The 12,284-nt window shown below is 36.7% G+C and overlaps 1 pseudogene across 1 annotated transcript in view; it reads right to left on the bottom strand.

Annotated features, from left to right (window-relative positions):
- The window catches only part of LOC143256142 (stress-activated protein kinase JNK-like), a 94,804-nt pseudogene that overhangs the window by 47,771 nt on the left and 34,749 nt on the right, over positions 1–12,284 (bottom strand). The window contains exon 4 of the transcript XR_013031184.1: positions 4,971–5,029. The product of XR_013031184.1 is annotated as a stress-activated protein kinase JNK-like (transcript). The remainder of the gene's footprint in view (positions 1–4,970; positions 5,030–12,284) is intronic.

Here is a 12,284-nt window from a genome sequence, read left to right on the forward strand (position 1 = left end):
TGAGAGACCACATCTCATCCAGAGTGTAATTTTTGCTTGTATATGAAAAGGGAGAAGAAAAAGAAATTAAAGGTATGTGGCAGGTGTGCAAAATGTGGCATTAGAACATGTGTATATCAAGTACTTGCAAATTTGATGATGTTAAGAGTTAAGATGGGCACACCACATATGATTTGAATGCATCCCAACCACGTTAAACATTGTGGTTGTGGTGCATTCAGACCATACCTGGTGTGCACATCTTAACTCCTAACATCAGACTCTACATGTCTGACACCAGTCCTGGGAAGAGAACACAATGTTACATAATACTGATACCTGTACACACCTCAGCTATCAGATTCTACAAGACTTCCTTCTTCCAGCTGCAGGATGAGAACACATTAGTCAAGTTGTAAAAACCAGTATAATGTGTGGTCCCCTCAACTCTCCTGAAAAGGCATATGCTGGAAGAGGAAGACATTATATATATATATATATATATATTGTATATCAATTTCTCAACTTGACTCAAACAGATACTATGGAATAGATTCTACCTGCAGAAAGAGAGCAGTAGTATAAAATATCAGGATATATTGTGTGCTAACCCTAACTCTACTGGACAGACTGAATGCAGGAGGAGAGGACATAGTCACATAGTGTTGACATATCAACTCTACTGGACAGGCTCAGGATACAGAAGAAGAGTACATGAGTGACGTATCTGATTTGTATCAGGAGTGATTTGCACTACACTAACAATGTCACAACCTCCCCACTTCTCACTGCACTGATGCTAATTTTTCTAGCTACAGCTGTCAACTTCCAACCAGTTAACATTTTTCCATGGCCCATCATCATTAGTACACTGACAAATAGCAAGGGTCTCCCATTCTCCACTTGATTAACTAGAAGAGGATTCACATAGAGGAGACCCAGTGAAAGTGCCCAGTTCTCCACTGATCCTTCTTCAGTCCAGAAAAATCTTTTATGGGAAACAGCAAGCATAAGCTAAAGAAATGAGCAAAGCATCTCCCATGACAGTCCATGCAATAGATACAGTCTGGAGTGGACAGTAGAGTGAATACAGATATATATACAAACAGGACATCTCAAGCAGTCTTGCAGAACACTCAACCTCACAGTGGGCACATGTAGAGCAAGGGTGAATGGTATGAATACTTTCCATTATCCTAACTTCATGAAAATTTTACACAAGTATAGCCTGGAAGGCAACACCAACCACTTGGTATGTTTGTTTGATTGTTTTTGTAATTCTGCACAAAGATACATAAGGCACTACCAGTCCCTAATTTAGCAGGGAAGAACAAGAGGGAAGGAAACTAGTCATCACCACAAACCTCCAACTCTTGAGCTACTCTTTTACCAATGAATAGTGGGACTGACTGTGACATTATAATTCATCCACAGCTGGCGAGTGTGTTCAGTGTGATGGATCCTTGGTAAGACTATAAAATGAAAGATGGACTCTGAAAAAGAAACAGCACATATTCTTCTCAAAGATGGGGGGGAGGTGATTAAAAAATGGCAAACTGTGAAAAACAAAAATTATCTAAAGATAAAACTCCTAAAACGTGTAGAGATGAATGTGGGGAAAGAGCCCATATGTCCACCATCCAAACTCATCCATGGGCTATCAAAGAAGATATGAATAAGAACAAAAATCTGACAAGTTTTATACAAATAACAGGGGAAAAGTCTGTGATCATCTACATCCAAAGATGAACATGTAAACAAATAAGTTGACAGACCTATCCTAAAAGGGAAGAATGAAAGAAGACCATGGGAAAAGAATGGTTCGAGGACAGGTACTGTCAGAGGCAAAAACTCTTAAGGAAAAAGTCTGCAACAAAACACAATGAACAACCAAACAAAACACAGGAGTCGAGCCCAACGTGCCAGATGAAGAGCAAGAAGGTAGATCATGTTGATGTGAAGTTTTGTCCATTCTCCACATGTTGGAAGTTCTATGCTCATCAAAAAATGAACCTCAATCCGAGAAGGGTGAGACTTGGTTTAATAAGTGGTAAGGGAATGTAGAAGTAGAAAAGGTAGGCTCCAATCATCTTGAGGAGAGGTTCACAAAGGAGAACAAAGAACCCCAAAATTATAAATCTGTGTTTACAAGGTCCAAAGGAATGAGGGTTTCAAGGGAAGCTACAGCATCTATAAGTGAAAGATCTTCTCACACTAAGAGAGAACAGAGTGTAAAACCTGGTGGCCAGATATGCCGTAGCTCAAACATAAAACAGACAGGCTAAATCTAGCTCAGACTAGAGAAGAAATTGCCAAAAAATACTCCACACTAAGAGTGTGTGAGCAAGGACTGAGAACACAAAATTAATCCCACACACACAAACCAAGTAGCCAACATAAAACAAGGAAAGTAGGAGAAAAGGATGTGATATTGTATTATATAGGTTTTAAAGTGTGTAATTTTTTAATTTTTTTCATTTTGGAGAGCAGTGTTTTATTTTAAATTCTGAATTTGCATACATGATGTATTTATATGACTGATTATTAAGAAATTACACTATTCACTTACAATAATAATGGGTGAAGAGAGAAATAGGAGAATTAAATGTATTATAGTTCAGTTAATTGAGAGTTAGTTTTCTAAATAGATTTTTCTGTTGATTATAGAATAGGATTTACTATTTTTTTTATTCCATCCTACATTAAGATCACATAATATCACTTAATATTAACAAAAGTACTGAAAAATGTATATGATCTCAATTCTTCCAGATGCAATTCAAAGAACATAAGGACAACCACAAGACAGCTTCAAAAATGTACAAGTGAAATACACTGCTGGCCAAAATCTCAAGGCCAATGAATATAAAGAAAAAATATGCATTTTGCATTGTCAGACTCAACCAATTATTTGAGTAGAGCTTCGAAAGATGACAATAAGAAAAAAGAAAATAAAAATAAAAAACTTTTTTAGCATTTAATAGGAAAAATGTAAACACTATGAAATTAGCCTAAATACTAGTTGGTCAAAAGTTTAAGATCATACCAATAAGAAGTCCCAAACAGAGTAGGAAATGCCCAACAAGAGAACTAAGTATTGAGTTGCACAACCATCATTGACTGCATGGTCAATATAAGCGTTTGCAGAAGCCTGGCTGGAATTTTATTCCAAGTGGTGAAGATGGCTTCACAAAAATCATGCACTGTTTGGAATTGATGTCCATTTCTATAGACTTCCCTTGCCATCCACCCCCAAACATTTTCACTGAGGTTCAGGTTGTGTAAACACGATGGATGATCCAAAAGAATCACTATATTTGCCATGAAAAAGTCCTTTGTCCTGCGGGCATTGTGGATTGCAGCATTGTCCTCCTGAAAGATCCAATCATTTCTCCACAAGTGAGGGCCTTCAGTCAATAAAGATGCTCTCTCCAACATGCCAATGTAGCCAGCTGCTGTTTGATGCCACTGTATAACCTGAAGCTCCATTGTTCCATGGAAGGAGAAATCACCCCAGATCATGATGGAGCCTCCTCCACTGTGTCGTGTAGAAAATGTCTCTGGTGGAATATCCTTATCGTGCCAGTAACGTTGGAAGCCATCTGGACCATCCAGGTTAAATTTTTTCTCATCAGAGAACAAAACTTTTTTCCACTTTTCTATGTCCCATGTTTGGTGCTTCTCAGCAAAGTTTAACTGAGCTGATTCGTGGTGTAGAAGGAGGAGTGGCCTTTGAAGATGTTTACAGTTTTTAAAGCCTTTCTCTCGTATATGCCATCTTATTGTTCTTGAGCTGCATTCTGCATCTGTAAGGGCCTTAATCTGGTTTGACGATCAGCTGGTGTTTTGCCAGACAACCTGTCGAATCCTCCTGCTCAACGCCGGCAAAATTTTCTTGGGCTGATCACTTGAAATTCTCCTTCCGTATCCTTCAGGGTCTTTTAAAAAAACTTGCAACAGCAATTTTACTATGCCCAATCTCACCAGCGATGGCACGTTAAGAGAGACTTTGTTTTTGCAGCTAGACAATTCTGCCACGTTCAAATTCTGTCAACTTTTTAGCCTTTGCCATGTTTTTACCCAATGTAACACTGGAGATGTAAGTGAGAGATGTTGACAATGCTAATGCTTGAACACAAATGACTAAATTTCGTTACGTGTTTACCGATTAATGCTTCGTTTCAGTATGGTCTTAAACTTTTGACCAGCTAGTATTTAGGTTAATTTCATGGTGTTCACATTTTCCCTATTAAATGCTAAAAGAGTTTTTTTTTTATTTTCCCTTTTCTTATTTTCATCTTTCATAGCTCTACTCAAATAAGTGGTTGAGTCTAACCACACAAAATGCATATTTTTTCTTTATATTCATTGGCCTTAAGATTTTGGCCAGCAGTGTATAAACAGTCAATCAGCTACAAGAAGTTTATGCATCACATGACTAAGGCATAGGCTAGCTACCATTTTAAATAAATGATGAGCTAAGAAACACAGAACTGAATGGTTTTATAATTTATTTAATTTACAACTCAACACAATTAATTCACCACATAAACTTCTACTGTATCTCTAAAATGGAACAACAAATTAATTGAAAATAGTATACTCTTCAGAGAGCAAATCTAAAACCTATTACATAATATGAAGCCATTTCATGCGAACAATTTCACTACAGTTCAAACATATACACAAATAAACAGCTCCAGTATGTAATCCAATCTGGATAAAAATACAATCACTACTTTACTAAAGAACTCACTAAACCCAAAATATTTATATTCAAAGAAAAAGATAGTAAGTGTATCTCCATCAAAGTTATATATATTAAAGACAAAACAGACAAGTTGCTTTACTTTTTAAATTTATGTACCTTATTTCAACAAAACCAAAAAAAGAATTAAGTAGAAAAGTATGACTAAACTTTATCATGTTACTGTGTGTGAAGGTAAAATAAAACATTATCTAACATTTAGAAAAGAATCTGGAGTACTCACACATCTTGAAATTCTTCTAAGGACTTTTGAGGAGTAAAAGCATTCAGAAGACCTATAATCTGAAAAGTCAAAATGTTTCATAATTTAACATTTTCCAGTAAGTTTTAGTATATCCAATAGATATTTATCTCCACTTACATCTAGCTTTCCCAAATCAGTGCTGTCCTCACACACCTCCCTTCATGCTCATATCTAATCTTACACTATATTGCTGCAAATGAAAATACAACAACCCTCCACTTAGCAGTACAATACCACCCCAAGCACAACTGGTTCCCATTATACTGATTTTTTTTTTCAATCATCATTTCAAAATTAGGCAAGAAAGTAGGATGCATAAGAAATGGAAAGGAAGAGTGGGAAATGTGAAAGAAAGGTAAGTATCTATCAAGAATAAATTTTCAGTGTTAGAAAATTTTAACCTTTGACTGACACATAACCTCCACTCAAATCTAGCTAGAATCCCATACAAAACTGGTGAAGGTGCCAGTGCAATTTTTACCAAGATGAGCCTCCTTCATGGAGTACATGCAGCACTATATACTTTGGACAGAATTGGGATACATTTGTAGGAGACAGTACCTCACCTGAACCAAAATGCACTATCTGTCTGGAAAGAGAAATGTCACAATGGTAGGCAGAAGATACAAGTATGGTCTTAGAGCCTGCATCACACTTCCACAAGTGATATATGTGCAGTGTAACTGTGACATGTCACACCATACCTGGTACATCAAATCCAGTCCAAATCCAATTATACTTCCAGATTGTAGTAGGAGAAGGCTTTCTATCATTTTCCCCTCAAGCCCAGTGTGGCAACAGAAAAGTAACATACACCATACAACTGAATAAGGCCTTATGTGGCTGGTCCCTTCACCAACACAAGACCACTTGGAAACCTGACTTCCAGGTAGCAGTAGAATAGTGGAGAGCTAGTCAAAGAGGTGAACTGTACTACATGGAAAATATACCATTGTCCTATTCTCTACTGAGTGAAAGATAGTCATACTCAGAAGGCATCCTCCATAGTTCACCAACCCAGAGTCTAGGAACTGGTTAGTGGTAAGAACTCCCTTGATGAAATAATAATCAGTGATGATGAGAAAACTCACTTGTAGAGAAAAATATAATTTAAAAATGGCTTGTCTGGGTTGAAAAAATTTTATGTAGAGAACAACGTTTGACCTTCTTTGAACATTGTCAGTTTTGTTTTTTTGTTTTTTGTGAACCTGACGATGACCAAAGAAGGTCAAAACATTGTTTGCTGCTCTTCATAAAAATTTTCTCAGCCCAAACCAGCCATTTTCACATATGTGTAAGAACTCCCATGCTCCACCAGAAGAAAAAGGGAGGAAGAAAGAGTGTGGTGAAGAGTCTGAAGGACTATATGATTACAAGACAGAGCGATGGATGATCACTGAAACTAGGCAAGAAGGATCGGCAGGAACCCTCTGTCTGCTTTACATTTACAAGCCTTAATGAATAGATATAGTATGAATCAGACCTAGTTTAAGAAAATGAGCACCAAAAGGATACCTCAAGCAGTATTGTGGAACACCTCCATTTTATGGATGAGTACTATACTGTGCCAGAATGGCCTATACTGTGCATATTTTGTTTAAGTATACCCTGGTAGCCAACAATTCCTGCTGAACATGATCCTTTAAAGGACTTACAGGTTCTGTACCAAGAGGGTAAGATAAGAAAAAAAAAAAGACTTGAACAGTCAGAGACAACAATGTGTGAAGAATAGTAAATGGAGGCAGTACATAGCTTGATGAGATATTTAACAGTGATTGTGTGCAACAAAGGTGTGAGAGGTTATCCACATGCCAGTCTGAAAAATTTTGATTATAGAAGGGAGACAAAAGGTCAAAGGAAGGTAGGGTAAAGACAATGAGAACAACATTAACTCTTTCAGTACAGGCTTGTTCTCTGGGACTGACCTCATAATCACTATGTGCTTGTTATAGTTTTCATTCTATTACTTTTAAATTGATGAGTGTATGTTCACAAAATTTGGCAGACTATCAGTAAACAATACAAGACTTTCATTCACAAAATACCAGATTTTTTTAAATAAATCTTAAGGTTTGCTAAGCAATGTTTTCTCATGCCATTTTTATTTTTTGCACGTTCCTATCTGACATGCAAAGTAATTTTCACTTTTAGATTAAAATACTTTTATACATCAGAAAATTATCAAATTTCACATACAATTTTCTTATAATATCCAGATTATTTTATCAAATGTTTCTTAAGAGAAAACGTTATGCTCTTTACACCAACCAATCTCTGCACGGGTTTAGTCAATTTGACCTATCTTGTAACCACCATTGAAAATTAGGAAATCAATATAAATTATGCCTTTTTTGTTCTATAATGACTACAGATTATAAATGTTTACACTAAATAACTTATACATTATACATTTATATAGATTTATTATTTTTATTATATTGACAGACATGCCTGGCAAACAATACAGAAGTTAAGATGATACAATGTATGTGCGATTATGTTATCGTTATCTAATAATAGAAAACTGGCCTTCACTTTTAAAAGTGATTTGTTTTGAATGTGTTTTAGTGGACTAGTATTTGGTAAAACATAATCACATATAAATTATTATAAACTGTAGATGTATATAGATTATTACATTTACAAACAAGTTCTTCAACTAATTTTCCTTAAAATATAGAACAGTAGATAAAGAAATAAAGTACACAATTATCTCTTCTGGTTATCTTTGTATATGCCTCAGTAAATTTTGCACATGGAGGATGTGAAACGAAATAATTTTTTTTAGGTTTTATATCAATAACCAGAAAGTAACTACTTCACAGAATTCCTTTATTATTTATTAAGTTTAATAACTAAGCTGTATTTGTATCTCAAAAAATAGGAAATCATGAACATACTAAAGAATCAACTTATCAGCACAAAGGTTTGTCTAAAAAAAAAAGAAAGAAAAGAGGATGCCAATATATTTTAATATAGCTGAGAAAACTGCTAAGGGGACATCATGAGTTTCCAATTACATATAGAAGTGTAAAGAAATAAGGAACTGTTTCCAAAAATGGAAAGAGGTGAGTGTGGCAGGGTGCACTGTATCTGATTTCACTGCACAACAATTGTTTTGAAAAGTTTTGCTTCCTGAAGAGTTTTTGCTGATTGTGACAGGTACCTGGTGGGTATGCACAAATATAGTTTTGGTTTTGCTTCATCACATAGGAACTCTGAGAAATGGACAGTTAACTGTTTACCGGCAATAACGTATTTAATTGCATTTATGTTTCTAATATACTATTAAGTTCAACATACTTAAAAGTGTTTTGCTCCTGATTGTTGTTTGCATTCAATGTCCAGTGTATCACGTTGCAGTGCCCAACAGCAGTCAGCAAGCACTGATGGATTCCAGCTGCCCTGATATCATTTTTCCATTATAGCAACGTCCTGGTGATATCTTTCACTATGTTCATCACTGACAGCACCAAGATTTGTGGGGAAGAAGTCCAAGTGTGAGTGGAGAAAATGAATAATGAGTGACATATTGCACTTCATTGTTTTGTATGCTTTGAGAAGTTTGTCTACCAGCTGAATGTAATGTGGGGCTCTGTAATTGCCAAGAAAATTGTCAACAACGTCTTTGAAGTCTTTCCAGGCAATCTCTTCCAGCCCAACTAACAGATCTTCGAACTGCTTGTCGCTCATAACATGTCTGGTCTGAGAGCCAACAAAAATGCCCTCTTTGATCCTGGCATCAGTTATTCTTGGAAACATCTGTCTTAAATAACGAAAACCTTTGCCTTCTTTGTTCATTGCTTTCATGAAATTCTTCCTAAGTCCCAATTTTATGTGAATAGGAGGCAAAAAAATCTTTGCCAGGCCAACAAGTGGTTCATGTGCCACACTTTTCTGTCCTGGAACTAACTTTTTACGTAGTGGCCAGCTCTGCCTAGAATAATGTGACACTTTGGCACAACTGTCCCACTCACAGATGAAACAACAGTACTTTGTATAGCCGAGTGGCAGTCCCAGTAACAGAGCAACAACTTTCAGATCTCCACAGATATTCCAGTTGTACTTGCTGTACTAGATGTGCTTCAGCAACATTTCCATGTTCTTGTAGGTTTCTTTCATGTGTACTGCATAGACAACAGGTATTGAAGGTTGAACATTGTCATTGTGTAACAGAACAGTTTTGAGACTGAACATTCATGAATCAACAAAGAGACGTCACTCTTACGGGTCATGGTCATATCCCAAAGCAGAGAACAATCCTTCGATGTCAAAACAGAAACAGAGACTGTCAACTTGTGCAAAGAATTTGGTTACATCATCTTTGCAGCTTCAAAAAACAGAAATTTTCGTACCTGGTGACAGCAAACACCATTCCAGCAGTCTTGAATCCAGCAATTCAGCTTTTGTTTTTGACAGACCTAAATCTCTGACAAGATCGTTTAATTCTGACTGTATATATGTATATGTAAATATGTAAAAATGCTCCTCTACATAAAATATTTTCTCAACCCAAACGAGCTGTTTTTACATATATATTCCTCTACAAGTGGGTTTTCTCGACATCACTAATTCTGACTGTGTTATGAGATGTGGATCACCTGAGAAGCACGGTTCAAAATCAGGATCAAAGTCTCTGCCAGTTCCCTGCATTGCAGTTTCTTCACCTGGTTCGTCTAAGGTCCATTCTTCTGGTGGTTTCGGAATTTGAAGACTGTTGTCATGTGGCACGGGTCTCATTGTTGAAGGCAGATTAGGATATTCAATTTGCTTCTTGTTTTTGGCAGAGAAACCAGACACATTAGTCAAACAGAAGTAGGAGTCTGTCACATGGTCTTTCTGTTCTCCCCATATCATAGGGACAGCAAATGGCATTTCTTTTGAGTTCCTCTGAGCCAAGTTCTCAGACAGACAGCACATGTCACACAACAAATGTGAGGCACCCATTACTGGTATTGATCACCAATTTAACAGCCGAAGTACAGATGATATGCTCTCTTCACAAGAGCAGTCATTGAGCGTCTCACCACAAATATAGTGGAATGTATCTCAGCTGTTACGACACTGACAAGACATACTGACTGACACCAATGGTCCTGTAAAACATCTATAACATCTAACTTACTTGTTACAGTGCTACTGAGGCAAAGCTATATTCTGAAACAATATGTACACACTATAAGGTTTATATTAATCCAATGAGCAGCATTTGTGTATGCAAGCCACTTTTATAACCTGCTGATACAGTGTCAAGCTGGCTCCAGTCTGCCCAGACATGCCTGGGCTGCATACTTCCACAGAGAAGCTTCCAACATGGCCTGATTTCATATTTGGACATGCCCAGACTGCACAAAACATTATCCATAGGTCTCTTGCAGAAAAGAAAACTTTTGGACACAAATATAAGAAAAAACATGACAAAACTGAAGATTTTGATGAAACAGTATGTGATGGGCAAATTTGGATGTGATTTTCGTGATCAGCAGCCAAAAATCTATAAGGAACACCCAACAGTGTTCTACAAGCAAAAACTTTGTTGTGCAGTGTTTACTGAATATAGTGATATTTCAACATAAGGTTTTTAATTTACATTTCTGCTTGTCAATACTGATAAAATAAGTTCTTAATTTGTATGAAACTATAGACTTGATATTCTGACATCATAAACATATAATTTTAACAAATTTTAACATAAAACCCTACATTTCAATGTGTTCTTTTAATATTTACTTTTAAATTATGAAATAAACTCATATATAATATTAAAGTTTGAATTATAATCTACAGTTTGATATCAAACTTAGAGATAAATTCATAAAACAGTAGTTCAATAAAATTTTCAATGTTAGTCAACAAACACGATGACATTCTTTAACATATGATCCATCTTAAAGGGGTTAAATACCCAATGAGAGAGGCCAGGATAACAGGAGAGGCTTGGGAGAAAAACACCCAACAGAATGGGAAAACTGGAAAATAGTGGAGAGAGACAGCAAGAAACCAGCAATAGTCAAGATAAATGAGCCATGCTCAAAAAGCTATGTGAATAATGCAAAGAGATGTGAAATGGAAAAATGAGAAAGATCAGAGGACAGTCTCACAAAAGGACTGGGAAATAAGGTGTAATTAGCATCAATAGCATCAAACACATTCAAACAACAAAATAATGAAAAGGGTCTTAAAAAAGTGGCAATATAAAGAACAGGTCAACAAAGGTTTAAAAGGAGGAATGGTAAGTGCATGGAGGATGACACAGAAGTTCTCAATCCAGGAAAGAAGCAGTGTGAGGAGGATGGGGATGTGGAGGAAATGAAATAAAAAAGAAAGGACTGATAAATGGAATACATGGGCACAAATGTATGAAATATGGCTGAAAAAGTCATGTAATAGCCTAAGACAGAAAAGACTGGAAGCCCCCTGTCAGAGAGCCAGGTTAGAAAGGAAATGAAGTGAAGAAGGAACCAAGTATTGTACATGTACTACTTTCTTTGGTAAATGTCATGGAGAAAGGATGGAAGGAATGCAAAATCAAAGATATCATGCATTGTGAAAATCTAGCCTGCTGAGTCAAGAACCGACAAAAGCCACACATGAATCCTGAGTTTGGAAGTAGATAATGTAAACCAGACTGGGACTAATGTAGGAAGGTATGGGAGAGAGAGAAAGGAAGGAAAGGTAACACCAGCATTTAGAAAAAAAAAAGTGAAAACCATAGCAGAGCTCTCCATTATGGAGTCACCAAAAGAACTCAACACAGACTGGCTTGGATGATCGAAAGGAACCAGGGAAGGTGGGCATAACAGTATATACGAACCTAATCCCAAATGAAAGCATCCACTGCTCCAACTAAAGGGTATCAAACAGAAAATCAAAACCGTAGCAGCCGAGAATTGTGATGAGTGGCAAAGGTGTTCAAGCTCAACAACATTCTATTAGGCATAGAACCTCCAAAGCACCCATGGGTCACGTGTACATTCCATAGGAAGAATCCTGTTAAAATGTGACAAATGGTCCGCAACAATATGCAGGGCACCAGTAATATGACAAGCCAACTAAAGAACATGATGGCTGTGGACCCAATACAAGAGATCTAGTGCCACAAATCAGAAGCTTCTTGACTGAATGCTCCTTTGCCTAAAGATATACAAGATCACTCTTCAGCTGTCAGAATGCACCATCACTGAGCAGCTATGCAGGGCCTAAAGAAAATAAACTACAACACAATGAACTATGAGGAGCTCAAAGATTGATATAAAGACAGTCCACAACCTTGAAACCTCCCAAGTGTCAAGA

The sequence above is a fragment of the Tachypleus tridentatus genome, chromosome 7, assembly GCF_004210375.1.
Source record: "Tachypleus tridentatus isolate NWPU-2018 chromosome 7, ASM421037v1, whole genome shotgun sequence".
NCBI lineage: Eukaryota > Metazoa > Arthropoda > Merostomata > Xiphosura > Limulidae > Tachypleus > Tachypleus tridentatus.